This window comes from Vulpes lagopus, chromosome 23 (genome assembly GCF_018345385.1).
Source record: "Vulpes lagopus strain Blue_001 chromosome 23, ASM1834538v1, whole genome shotgun sequence".
Lineage (NCBI taxonomy): Eukaryota > Metazoa > Chordata > Mammalia > Carnivora > Canidae > Vulpes > Vulpes lagopus.
Window position 1 is genome coordinate 28,810,842 of NC_054846.1, and position 14,645 is coordinate 28,825,486.

At 42.0% G+C, this 14,645-nt stretch overlaps 1 protein-coding gene across 2 annotated transcripts in view; it reads left to right on the forward strand.

Moving 5' to 3' along the window:
* Positions 1-13,612: 13,612 nt before the first annotated feature.
* Positions 13,613-14,645, forward strand: part of USP44 (ubiquitin specific peptidase 44) — a 29,670-nt gene continuing 28,637 nt past the window's right edge. The window contains exon 1 of one of the 2 annotated variants that reach the window (XM_041738520.1): positions 13,613-13,681. The gene's annotated coding sequence lies outside the window, so the exon portion shown is untranslated. Of the gene's footprint in view, positions 13,682-13,761; positions 13,946-14,645 lie in introns of those variants that run through there. The other variant, XM_041738519.1, reaches the window with a different exon arrangement.

A 14,645-nucleotide genomic window follows, 5' to 3' on the forward strand; every position in this document is an offset into this window, starting at 1 on the left:
AATCAAAAGAAGAGATTGGAGACTGGGGGTGGTAGAAGGAAGGACAAAAAGTATTAGGGACATGCTAAGTATTTTGCAAGTAGGCATAGGTGGGCAATGAAAAGAGAAAAGAGGGTGGCCTGGGTGACTCAGCGGTTTAGCTCCACCTTCAGATTGAGTCCCATGTCAGGCTCCCTACATGGAGCCTGCTTCTCTCTCTGCCTGTGTCTCTGCCTCTCTGTGTCTCAAATAAATTAGATAAATAAATAAATAAAATCTTTCTTTTAAAAAAAAGAGAAAGAGAAAAGAATCTAAAATCCTAAAAATGCTTGGTTTGGGGATATTTCCTCAGGAAACAAAGGGCGAGCAGGATGTAGGAGCTTGGAGAAAGCAGTTCATTCAGTGAGTGCAGAAATAGGACAAGGGGGTAAATGTTACAAGTAAATAAATTTTTTATTTGCCATAAGGGAGAATTTTCTGATAACATAAACTCTGGAAGCTAAGTATCCCATTGTATGATTTTGGATCAGTCATTTCATCCTCAAGCTGTCCCATCTGTAAAATTCATACCAAAGCTATTATCCTTATCATTTGTGTGCTAGTGCCTATTAGGACACTTCCTGTATCACTGAATGTGACAGAAGAAACAGATTTCACATAAAATGCAGATGGAGTAAGTAAGGTTACAACTCAGATCAGGAAGATGAATAAAGCCTTAATTATGAACCAGTTGATCCCCACACCTATTCATAAAATGAGTAGTTTTTTTTTAAATAAAATTTTATTTATTTATTCATGAGAGACACATAGAGAGAGGCAGAGACACAGGCAGAGAGAGAAGCAGGCTCCATGCAGGGACCCCCATGTGGGACTTGATCCCGGGGACTCCAGGATTACTCCCGGAGCTAAAGGCCAATGCTCAACCACTGAGCCACCCAGGGATCCCCATATAAGTAGTTTAGAAAGCAGATACTTTTTAACAGAAACAGTTCTGTTTTCTTCTTTGAGACCATCTTTCCTTACCTATTTTTCTGTCCATTCTTCAAGGTCATGAGTTTACCTATGAGTGAATAAATTATAGTAGAAGAGCTTCTATAACTTATGTAGAACAACATCTCAATCAATTTGGACACCTTGAATACATATCAAATTAGCTTGGCAAAGCAAGAATCTAACAGGAGATAAAATGTAGGTAAAATTCTGTAAGCCAATTTTTTCTCATTATACTTATACAAATTCTGCTTGGAGATTCTAACACAGTATATTCCATCTGATTTAGACAGTCAAGCTTAAGTACTTTTTTTTTTCACAAGTAGACAAGTTGAGGGGTTGGGGGTGTTTTAATTACTATTTCTCAAAAGAAATCACTTCCATGGTATCTATAAAGTACACTGCAAAGAAAAATGGTACCTATAATGTATACACACTGTAAAGAACAATGGCTGTTCATAGGAAGACTTGTTTTCTAATCCCAGGTCTGATGAATGCTGTGTAGCTTCAAACAATTCAGTTAATACCTTAATTTCCTAACCTATGTAATGAGAAGTATGAAGAAAGAGAATGTATATGAAAATCCTGTGAGGTATAAATTGTTCTGCAATGAAAGGCTTTATAACTAGTGCATAATTCCTCCTTTCCTCAATCTATTTATACAGAAATGGGGTCCTTAATTAATATCTTTGAGATAATTCATAATCCTCTCCTACCTCCATCAGATTTATTAATCAAATGATTAAAAGTATTTTGGTAGATAGGTAAAAGATTTAGTGACAAACCCTGCTAAAAGAAGAAAGCCAAATGCCTCTGAAAAAGGTAAGAATATCTTAAATGAAAAAATCAAAGACTATATATACATTTAGTGTATTTGTAATACTCAGTCTTTATTATTTCTCAAATTTGTCAATTGAAAAACAAAAGTAGTGGTGTAATATACTCCATAGGCTTAATATTACATTAATCAAAGCTGATGACCATGAAAACCACGTATTGTTGTATTTGAACCACTAATTTCAGATGAAATCTAAAACACTTAAGTCCCTATTGTTAACACTGACATGCCAACAAAAACATTAAGGAAATCCTTTGTAGCTAGTTTATACTAGTATGCATTTACTTGAAAAAACAAAATATGTAGTAACTAATGTATCTAAATCCTAATGTAAAAGCCTTCAATAAAATCCACTCAGTCAAAAGTTGAACAAATTATACTACATAGCTTAATTTAAAATCTTTGTTGTCATGCATCAAAGTCTGATAACCATACTTTACAATTTAGTGTATGTGGTTAGACCATTGCCTAGATTAAATAAATCCAAAGGTACATTTCCATTCCTACAGGAGCCAGTTAACCTGAAAAGGAGGATAAAATCAGTAACCTATCACAACTTGGTATCTCCCCGAGTTCCCTGATCTTGGTCAAAACTGAGTTCAAAGGGCACTTGACAAAATTGTGGATGAATAGCCTTGGCAAAAAAACTACTTAAAATGCCATCTTCACAAATGAAGTACAGTACCCCTTCACAAATGAAGTACGTACTCTAAATATAGGGAACAGAGCATGCTGTGATCCAGTCAAGAAAGGGTTTTCCTCTCTATTGCTAAATTGAACACCTCCCAGAGTGGATTCCACTCTGGGAGAATTTGAACAAGTTGAGCCTGTTTCCTCCTCAGCTGTAAAATGAGGATAACACTGACCTCCTTAGGACAATTGAGAGAATTACAGTAAGTACAGTAAGTAGTGAATACAAGCTAACTAAGCAAAAGCAGGAATAGTAGTACCCAGAGCTGCAGCCCTCACTGTTCTCATTCTGTCCTAATGCATAGGAGATCATGTACAGGTCTTAGAATAAAAAGTAGGAATGTGTTTTAAGAAGGAAAGGGTGATCAACTTTAGCAAAGGGTGAAGGAAGATCAATGGCTTTTGAATTTGTCAGGAAGGGATTGTTGCAAAGTTTGCTTTAGAACATTTTCAAAGCAGTAAAGTGAAAAGCCTGATTCTAAGTGACTAAGGTGGCTCAGTTAGGCATGGATCATGATCCTAGGGTCTGGGATCAAGCCCCACACTGGGCTTCCTGCTCAGTGGGGAACCTAATTCTCCCTCTGCTGCTCCCCTTGCTTATGTTCTCTCGCTCTCTCTCTCAAATAAATAAATGGATAAAATCTTTTTTTTAAAAAAGGAAATGGCAGGTGTAAGCCAGGGGTTTTCAACAGTTTGCCTCCAGCAATCACTATCAGAGTCATGATGATTTTTCTAAATCAGAGAAGGACCTATATTTATAGGCTTTTTGTTATAGTTCTCATTTACAATAAATATTAGAATTGAGAAAAACAATTACTGAGACTGTCTTGTTACCATGGTCTAACTCACAAAATGTCCTATTAGTGGTTGACAATATATAAAACCATTGAGGTTATAATGGTACAGAGAACACTGATGATGCATTAAGAAATGTTAAGTAAAGTGGGCAGGGGAAGCAAGCCATATCTCTAAATAGGAGACTGACAGAAAATGAATTTGTAGTGATTGTGATGAAATATGGTTTCATGGCAACTATTTCTACAGATATAAGCTTGTTGTTGACGACATGAGGGAGAAGAGAAATACAGTGGTTGAGACAAGAAACCATAAGTCAGGCAATTTCTTTCAAGATGTGGAAAACTGCATGTTTGAAAGCAGAGGTCTACAGGAGCCAGTGAAAAGTAAGAGAACACAAGAAATAGAAGAAGAAAGCAAGAAAGCTTAGCCACCAAGTACTTCACATAGGATTGGATATGATTCAATAATGATAATAGGAACCTAAGATTTATTTTTTAAAATTTTTATTTATGATAGTCACACAGAGAGAGAGAGGCAGAAACACAGGCAGAGGGAGAAGCAGGCTCCATGCACCGGGAGCCCGACGTGGGATTCGATCCCGGGTCTCCAGGATCGCGCCCTGGGCTAAAGGGAGGCGCCAAACCGCTGCGCCACCCAGGGATCCCAAGGAACCTAAGATTTATTGGGAACTATTATCATTTTAAAATTGTTACATCTCTGTTATACACAGTAGCAGCTTAATAGGAATAGTGCAATTCTGATTCTTACTGTTGTAAAAAAATTTGTAAAGTATGTAGAAAGATCATTTATCCACCTTTTTAAAAAAGGTATACTTTTTATTTAATTTTTTATTATTTTTTATTTTTTTAGATTTTATTTATGTATGAGAGACACAGAGAAAGAGAGAGGCAGAGGGAGAAGCAGGCTCCATGCAGGGAGCCTGACGTGGAACTCAATCCCGGGTCTCCAGGATCACGCCCTGGGCTGAAGGTGGCGCTAAACCGCTGAGCCACCCGGGCTGCCCTACTTTTTTATTTTAAATATTTTATTTATTTATATGAGAGAGAGAGAGAGAGAGGGAGAAGCAGACTCCCTGCTGAGCAGGGAGCCCAGCAACAGGGGCTCAATCCCATGATGCTTAACTCACTGAGCCACCCAGGCACCCCTTCACCTTTTGCACTTAAATTTCACTTTGAATTCATGTCATACTGCATGTTTTACAACAGCATTCACATAATCTTCAACAATGTGAATCTGCTGAGTCAGTTTTGTAATTCTTATTTTCAGATACAGAAATTGAAATACATAAATGTTAAATGACTTGAAAAGGGTTCTTTTTATTTTTCTTAAGCCCAGAGTTGATTATGAAGATATAACTCTCAAATTTTCAAGAGATAAAGTGTCAGACTTCCTAACTAGCACTCATCTTAAAATGTTTTTTGTTCATTCAGATTCTATTTCCCCAAAGACCCAGTGAGTGCTCTGATGCTATTCCACTCTTGATCAGACCTCTCAGAGGTAACATAATATCTATACGTGTTTCTCATTTCTCCCCACCCCTCCCCCATCATCCTCCAAATTTAAAAACTCATTTTCCATTATCTTCAGAGCACTATTAATTTATCTAATTCATTAGTTTGCATTAAGATATTAAAACTGATCAGAGGTTGGGGTACCTGGCTAACTCTGTCAGGGAGCATGTGACTATTGATCTTGGGGTTATGGGTTCAGGCCCCATGTTGGGTGTGGAGCTTGCTTGGAAAGAGAAAAACTGATAGAGGCTGAACAAATTATCCTCTCCTAGATTTGCATTTTAACCTGGGGCCTTAAATTGAAGATGGCATTTCTGACCCTCATAATGGAGCCAAGGAAGTTTGTTTTTTTCTGGCATCCCATCACATCAACACATCAGAGGCAAACTTTATAGGACTTTTTGTAGGAATAACCATAACCTTCATTACATGTACAGCAGTATTAAACAAAAAGGGAGAAAATTATTCATAATAAGACTAGCCAAAATTATAATCCTTTTTGCCCAGCTTAATTTTGTGATTGATGATAATATTAAACAGTTTCATCTTAATTCAGTAAAATGTTACAAGCATAAGCAAATAAGTTAAAATGTTTAAGTTACTCTTTAATACTATTATTCATTTTCATGAAAAAAAAATTTTATAAGTGCTGGTGAATTTATACATTTTCCTTTCATGATCAATCCTGAGACATTTTAGAGTTTTCATGCAAATAGATGAAAGAAAACTTCATTGTTGCTAAAAAGATCTCGTTTATGTCACCTTTTGTTTTCTACTTACTGACTCATCCTTCATTATTTTTCTAAAGATCAGGAGCCACATATATCTAGTTTAAAAATTAAGAAACCTCTATCAAGCATCTGTTCTGCTTAGTTCTGTAAACACTTGTTTCAGGACCAAAGACAAAATGAAATAGATGGAGGTTATCTGTCTTACATACAACCTCCTTTCCCTTTAAGACTCTCCTGTGGAAATGTGGTTTTCTAGAACTTCATTCATCTCTGGTTATCTGAGCAAGGAGAAGCTTACTGATACTAATAGACAGCTGAATCAATGACTGTCACCAAGGGGGATCTCTGGCCTGAAAGAAAGTCACCTTAAGATCTTAAAAAGAGGGGCACTCTGGTGGCTCAGTTGGTTAAGTGTCTGCCTTTGGCTCAGGTCATGATCTCAGGGTCCTGAGACCAAGCCCCTCATAGCGCTCCCTGCTCAGTGGGGAGTCTGCTTCTCCCTCTCCCTCTGCCCCTCCCTCTGCTTGTGCTCTCTCTCAAAATAATAAATAAAATTCTTAAAAAAAAAAAAAAAAAAAAAACCTTAAGATGGCAGAGAAAAGCAGGGTGGTCATCCTGGCTTTGCACATGAAGAATTGTCAGCTTTTTTTTTTTTTTTTAAGATTTTATTTTTAAGTAATCCCTAAACCCAACGTGGGGCTCAAATTTACAATTCCAAACTTAAGAAACACATGTCCTACCTACTGAGCCAGCCAGGTATGCCAGAATTGTTAGCTCTTTTTATTGCATGCATAGATCCTGAAACTACAGTATGAAGTTTCCTTTATATGATGTAGTACTTTACTACATTAATTGCTGCTTTATGTTCAGCTTTCTGGTTTTGTGCAACTCTAAAGGATTTCAATTTCCAAATTGTTTGGGAAGATGTACATGATTATACAAGCAATTATGGTTAACCACCTATACTTTCCTTATTTTTTTTTTTAAGAAATGGGTTTAAAAACATGTACAGAGTATAAAACAAAATTTAGGTATCTCAATCATCTTTCCTCATGAAAGATTACTTTCCCTAATGAGGGGTGCCTGACTGGCTCAGTTGGAAGAACAAGGATTTATGGAGCTCAGAGACATGAATTTGAGCCCCACATTGGGTATAGAATACTTAAACTTTAAAAAAAAAAAAAAAAAAAAGAGGGAATCCCTGGGTGGCTCAGCTGTTTCGCGCCTGCCTTTGGCCCAGGGTGTGATCCTGGAGTCCCATGATCAAGTCCCACATCAGGCTCCCTGCATGGAGCCTGCTTCTCCCTCTGCCTGTGTCTCTGCCTCTCTCTGTGTCTTTCATGAAGAAATAAATAAACAAAATCTTAAAAAAAAGAGAGAGAAAGATTACTTTCCCTCATGAAAGGTACTTTTAGTTTCTTTTTGGCATGGTTTACTAAAGTTTTATAAATTAAAATTTCCAACTCTAATCCTTTTCCTTTCTCTCGCTGCTTTTCCAGATTCTTCCCTTGCTTGCTATGAGAAACAGAGACTAAAACTTGGCTCTACATGTTTCTCAGAATACTAATTTTTAACTTCTATAGTATTTATCCTCCAGTTAACTATCCTCCAGTATAGAAGGAAAACACAATTTAAGGGATTATAAACACGAACAAAACTCAGTTCCTGACCTTAAGAAATTTTACAGGTTAGTAATAATCCTGAGAAAAATAATAATGATAAATATATTTTACTTTTCTTTTTACACTTTATGAAGAGTTTACACATGCAAAAGTTGATTTGATATTTAAAACATCCTTGTAAGGAAAAAGGACAGCAACTATCTTCTTAATTTTACAGAGGAGATAGAAGTAAAACTTGCAACACATTTAAAGAACTAAAAATATGTAGGTAAACTGTCATACATTGTGATTATAACCAGATAAACAGGGACGCCTGGATGGCTCAGCGGTTCTGCGCCTGCCTTTGGCCCGAGGCATGATCCTGGACGGAGCCTGCTTCTCCCTCTGCCTGTGTCTCTGCCTCTCTCTCTGTACCTCTCATGAATAAATAAATAAAATCTTAAAAAAAACCTAAATATACTTAAAAAAATAAAATAAAAAGTCAACACTCCATTGACTGAGCCATCCAAGCACCCTTAAAGTCTTATTTTAGAAATCCCATAATCAAAAAAAAAAGAAAGAAAGAAATAAAGAAAGAAATCCCATAATCAGTGTCTACAGGAGGTCCATTACAAATAGTCTTAGAGAAAAATGCAAAAACATTTCCAAGCACAAATAATTTACTACCTGATAGCTGGGCTCCTTAGAAAATGGAAGTTTGGGATAAAGGGTGCTAGAACAAAATGGGAATCATTTTGCTGGGAGAAAAGAGAGAAAGGCCCTGACAGATCTGAGATAAAGCCTTGGGCAAAGCAGCCTGTGGATCCCTGAGAAAACTGAGTAGGGTGGAGATGGAGTCGATACTAAAAGGAGACCCCAAATGACTAGCCTCACAATTTTGCTACTGCTAATGACAAAACCCTGGGCTCAGTTTCAGTTTCTGGTAGGTCTATGTTGGAAATTCACTGCCAATGTACAAGTTTCCCTCACAAGCCACCAAATAAACACTTAACAGCCCTTTAAAATGAAATCAGCTTTGGTATCTTCTACTTCTTAACTTAATTTGCCTCCCTTACCTGGCACCACGCTCATTCTTTCTTAGAATTAAAAATGGTGTCTGTTTGGCTCTATCCATAGAGCATGCGACTCTCCATCTCAAGGTAGTGAGTTTAAGCCTCACATTGGGCATGGAGCTTACTTTAAAAAAAAAGAGAGAATTTAAAAAGGCTAATTTTAAAGCCATTTCTTTCTCCTCACTTTCTTCTATCTATATTCACTAAGACCATATTTTGTCATCTGCCATTCTATTTCAATATTACTCTCTCTTTTCTTATATATTTGCCTCAAATTTAAGATTCTTTGGGTCACTCTATTTAAAAAAATAACTGCAGGGTGTTGCTACACCTTAATCAAACTATAGGTCTGAGTCCTTTAGTATTTTCTTTACCTATTTTCTCCATTAAATCCTTTATCTCTTCCTAATGTTGAAATGAAGGTCATGGACATCTCACTGTCTAGCATGATGCCAAGCATATACGTGTTCAAAAAATATTTGTTAAATGAATCCTTCATAACTTTTTAAAAAAGATGTTATTTATTTATTCATGAGAGACAAAGAGAGAGAGGCAGAGACATAGGCAGAGGGGGAGGCAGGCTCCCCATAGGGAGCCTGATGCAGGACTTGCAACTTAATCCCAGGACCCCAGGATAACCACCTGAGCCAAAGGCAGACAGTCAACCGCTGAGTCACCCAGGCACCCATAACTTTTTTTTTATTTAAAGATTTTACTTATTTGAGAGAGTGAGTGTGTATGTGTGTGTGTGTGTGTGTGTGTAAGAGAGGGAGAGAGAGAGAGAAGAGAGATATTACTAGCAAGGGCGAGGGGCAGAGGGAGAGGGAGAAGCAGGCTCCCCAACGTGAGATGGGACTGGATCCCAGGACCCTCGGATCATGACCTGAGCCAAAGGTCCACGCTTAACCGACTGAGCCACCCAGACACCCTCTTTCATAACTTTAAAATTATTAATAGGAACATATAGTCTGGGCAGCTCCCGTGGCGCAGCGGTTTAGCGCTGCCTGCAGCCCGGGGTGTGATCCTGGAGACCCGGGATCGAGTCCCACGTCGGGCTCCCTGCATGGAGCCTGCTTCTCTCTCTGCCTGTGTCTCTGCCTCTCTTTCGCTCTCTGAATAAATAAATAAATCTTAAAAAAAAAAAAAAAGGAACATATAGTCTATCAAACTCTGAGAATTCTTTTTTTAAAAAGATTTTTATTTATTCATAAGAGAGACACAGAGACACAGGCAGAGGGAGAAGCAGGCTCCATGCAAGGAGCCCGATGTGGGACTTGACCCCTGGTCTCCAGGATCACACCCAGAGCTAAAGGCAGACGCTCAACCGCTGAGCCACCCAGGCACCCAAACTCTGAAAATTCTTGTAAGTAGTTTCCTCAAAGTTAACAAGCTCTCAAATTCTTTTATTGACCATTAGGATTCCTAATATATTTCGTATCTTCATGAAAGACTGGAATACAGAATTCTAAAAATCTGCACAAAGATTAAAAAGCAGCTCTAAGATTATACAAAATTTGCAGTGTTTTGTCTTCCTTTAATTCATTCACATTTTCAGGATCCAAGGAAGAACAGGTTTGTGTTCTACCCACTTCAGAAGTTGTATATGGCCAGAGAATTGAGGTATAGGAGTCATTAAAATTTCATCATTAGAAAACTGTCCATTTACCTTAGAAAAAGGGCAAATTGCCATTTCTTCCAATGTGAGAACTGTGGAAACAAGGGAAACCCCCATACACCATTTCATGATCCCGTATTTTGTGAGGGAGCATCTAATTTTAACTCATGAAGCATTTTGAGAATATTTTTGGCCAGCAGTATACTCTTAAGAGCTGTAAAGAGACACACAAGCAAAGCAAGTGCACATTCCTTGTCCCCTAAGAGGTTACAATGCAAAGAGAGAACCAGGCGCGGAACTCAGAACAAAAGCTGTTCTGACTGCATAATAAGGTATTGGGGCGTGGGGGATGGGGCTCTGAGAGCCTAGTTACTAGGAAAGCAATTTCCAGGAGGTGAGAGTTTAGGCCAGCCCTGAAAGAGTTTGATTGTAATGATTTGCAGGAGTGAAAGTTGGAGGGCCTTCTACTTAGGAGATAAACATCTGCCCTGATTTAAAGGTGGGAAGTGCCTGAAGTGTGTGAGACGTAAAGAGACTGACCTAGCAAAGGCCGATAAAGGGGAAGACTGATTCTGAGGAGATAATAGGTAAGTTTGGGGAAGACTTGATGACGTGTGAAGGGAAGAAGACTTCTTTTTTCTTTGTTTTATAGTAAGCTTAGATTTCATGAAAATTGGTGTAAAACAAGTAGGAAAATTGCATGAGAAAAAAATGAGTATGACAGCTATGTAAAAATGAGATTGCAGTAGAGAGGTTCTGGGGGTCAGGAAACAAGCTGGACACACCAAAATTTAGGCCTAGGTTCTTAAGGCCTAGTATAAAATGATAGCTGAGGAAATTTTCAAAGCTGAATAAATAGTAATAACAATACATATAAAGCCAAACTACAATCTCATTGCTTATCTTTAGTCATTAACACAATTATTTTTTTAAAAGATTTTATTTATTCATGAAAGACATACACAGAGAGAGGCAGAGACACAGGCAGAGGGAGAAGCAGGCTCCATGCAGGCAGCCTGATGTGGGACTCGATCCCTGGACTCTAGGATCATGCCCTGGGCCGAAGGTAGGTGCTAAACCACTGAGCCACCCAGGGATTCCAATTATTAACACAATAATCTCCAGAAAATTTCTTATCTCCAGCTCATCCTTCCCATCTAGTACCTCTCCCTAGCTTTGTATTCAGTCCTATGCCTTACTCAACTTGCCCTTGTTTTGTTGTCTTCCCATTTCTTTTTAAAATTTTTTAAAAAATTTTTATTTATTCATGGGAGACATAGAGAGGCAGAGCCGCAGGCAGAGGGAGAAGCAGACTCCATGCTGGGAGCCCGATGTGGGACTCGATCCTGGGACTTCAGGATCACACCCTGGGCCCAAGGTGGCGCTAAACCGCTGAGCCACCCAGGGATCCCCCCCCCTTTTTTTTCTTTTTAAGATTTTATTTATTTATTCATGAGAGATACAGAGACACAGGCAGAAGGAGAAGCAGGCTCCCAATGTGGGGTTTGATCCAGGATCACGCCCTGGGCGGAAGAAGGCGCTAAACTGTTGAGCCACCCGGGTTGCCCCTGTCTTCCCATTCAGGCACCCCTGAAAATAAGATTTTTGAGGACTATATAATATTCTGTCAATCTTATAAGATATACTTAACCTACCCCATAGTGCTGAAAGTTCGTTTTTTTAAGATTATTTATCCATTCGTGAGAGACACACACACAACAGACATAGAGACACAGGCAGAGGGAGAAGCAGGCTCCACACACGGAGCCTGACATGGGACTCGATCCCGAGTCCCCAGGATCACGCCCTGGGCCAACGGCAGGCGCCAAACTACTGAGCCACCCGGGCTGCCCAAGTTAGGTTATTTCTGATTTTCACTATCCTAAATAACACTGAGATGGATAGCTTTCTAAGTTGCTGGAGTCTCAGGTAAAAATTCTTTGTATTCCCAAAAGTAAAATCCCTAGATTGGCAGTGGCAGACTTTTAATATTTGCCAAAGACCTTCCAGAAGGGGTTTATCGTATTAAAAATGAAGAGCAAGGGTCCTGAACTCCTATTTTGCTTTCTAGGAAATGCAGGAAGAACGATATTGTTACGTCAGAAACACTTAGAATGAAAAACTCCCTCTTAAGAGATACTCTGTCGCAATGCATTTAGTACATTTTAGAAATTAACGAGATGAGAAAGATTACAAGACAGCGGTTGATGTGTTTTGAGTGGGAGGAAAGTGCAGGGGACAGAATTGAATTAAAAGAATTATTATGCACTTAAGTATGAGGGGGAAATGAAGGAAATATTAAGCTCTATAAATTCATTCCTTATGTATAATCTTTATGTGCATAACTACATTTTATGCAGTTGAATCATGTACATTGGTATTTTTTTTCCTTTATTTTTAAGATTTTATTTATTCATGAGAGACACAGAGTGAGGCAGACACACAGGCAGAGGGAGAAGCAGGCTCCACGCGGGGAGCCCGATACAGGACTCGCTCCCCGGTGTCCAGGGTCACGCCCTGAGCTCAAGGCAGACGCTTAACCGCTGAGCCACGCAGGCGTCCCTGTTTGGTATTTCTTCAAATATAAATTGATTACGCTGTGGCCGCTTTGTGACCTACATAAGAATTCTTGAGGTTAATATGCCAGATGTTAATTAGCCGTTTCCTTTCAAACTTCTGTTTCCGATAATATACTACGAATACCTTCGTGTGCTCGTTTTTATTCTCCAGGTCGTGCTATGGAAAGATATTCCCCAATTCCCCAAAGTAGCTGTTGACTAGAAGACATGCACAATTTTATAACTCGCCTTACATATTGCAACGTAATGCACTCCACGGACGTGCTACTAACTTCGCGCGTCCGTCTTGCTGCTCCCACCTCAGAAATCAGGGGCTTTCCACTCGCAATACTCTCCTCAGGGTAGCGGAGGCGGAAACGGCTCAGAGCTGAGCAGAGAGTAACAGCTCGATAAGTATTAACGGCTTAGTCTTCGTGTACCTGTACGTTTGACTTTAGTCCAGACTTTTCAGCTTCATCTTCATCTACCTGGACGTTGGGCTTTCCTCTTCTCCAGGTTTTTCTCTCCCGGCTCTTCCTTTCGGTGTCTATCTCATTATCTTAAATTGGCAATTTCAGGTCAGTCGGCAACTTCAGAGTCAACTAATTCTGGACAGGGGTGTCCCTTCGGGCCCCTTAAGTTTATTTCTCACTAAGTGTGCCATTCTGGAACCTTCCTTGCCCGACAGCTGTCTGAGGAGGCTGAGTCCAAGGGGATGCCCTTGAGCTCACACCTGGGTTCCTCCTCAGAAAGGAAACGTTTTGTCGAAGAATTTCTACGCCAGTTAACCTGCGCTGATTCTTTTTTTTTTTTTTTTTTTTTTGAAGAAAACCGAACTAGCGCGCGTCTTTGCCAAACAGTCCGTCGCGGCCTGAGTCGCAGAAACTCCGTGGGCTGTCCCGCGTCTCGCGGACTCGCGGTGAACGCTGGCAACGCCCTCCCGGGCCGCGGCGCTGAGGACAGGTGCCAAGCCGGCCTCGGGAGGGAAGCCCGGCTCCCAGCGCCCCCGCGGGCAGCCGCCGAGCGAGGCTGTGGAGCGAGGCTGTGGAGCGAGGCTGTGGAGCGAGGCTGTGGAGCGAGGCTGTGGAGCGAGGCTGTGGAGCGAGGCTGCAGCCCAGCCCGGGCGCTCCCGAGGCGCGGGGGGCGGGGCGGCGCGGCGTCACCGCTGACGTAGCCGCTCGGCCGGGCCGCCGCCGCCGCCGCCGCCGCCGCCGCCGCCGAACCGGGGGGCGGGCGGCCCGGGGTGAGCGCAAAATGGCCGCGCCGGCTCAGGCGGGTGAGTGTGGCGACGGGCGCGCTGCCTCTGCGTTGGCCGAAGGGGGCGGGGGCTGTGCGGGCGCGGAGGTCCCACGGGAGCCCCCCGGGGCCGGGAGGCACCTGGCGGCGTTTTCCCGCCGCGCTGGACGCAGGGGGCCCCTGAGGGAGGGAGGGGGGCTGCGACGGACGGACGGAGGGCAGCGAGCCCCCGGGCGCGCGGAGGCGGCGCTGGCAGCGGCGGCCGGTCCGGCGAATTTAGAATTGGCGCCTGTGGGAAGTTCCGGTGGGTTGTGCGTTGCCGCGGCCGGCGTCCTCGTGGGGCCGCCTCCCGAGTGCGCAGGGATGCTGCGAGGAGCCGCGTCCTCGGCGGCCAGGCTCGCCGTGTGGCCACCCCGCGCGGGGCTGGAGGGGGACGGGTTGCGAGGGGAAGGGGGGAAGAGCGAGACTCTCGGGGACGCGGTGGGGGGGGCGGGGCAGGCAGATGTGCGAGGCCCGCGGTCGGAAGCGTTGAGGAGACGGGATCGCGAATCCCGCGCGCACCGGGCGCTCTGCGGAGCTGGTGCGGAGCTGGTGCGGCGAGATAAAGCCGCGTCCTCCCTCTGCCCCGCCTGCCACCGAGGGATGCTCCACGCCCTCTGGGAGGCTTTGCAAGCGCCGTTTCTGGTCCTCCGTTTGCGAGGAGCGGCTTGCCCTCGATCGGGTCCCAGCGTTGCCAGCACCTGCTGCCACTTAGAGACGCTTAGGATTTTTTGGATTCTGGCCTCCTAAACCATCCCCGCTGGCCTTCGGGGAAGGAATGCTAATAAGCTAACCTCGTTTTGAGGCATAAGAAATGGGTCAGAACTAGGGGGAAAAAAATGCTCAAGTTTAAGAGGTAGTAGGACACGGTCCTCCTAACCCTCACCCCCAATTAAAAAGAAAAAGGTGAAACGTGGTAATTGTTGCAACTGCAAGTTTGAGCTGTTGTGAATTCTACAGGTAAC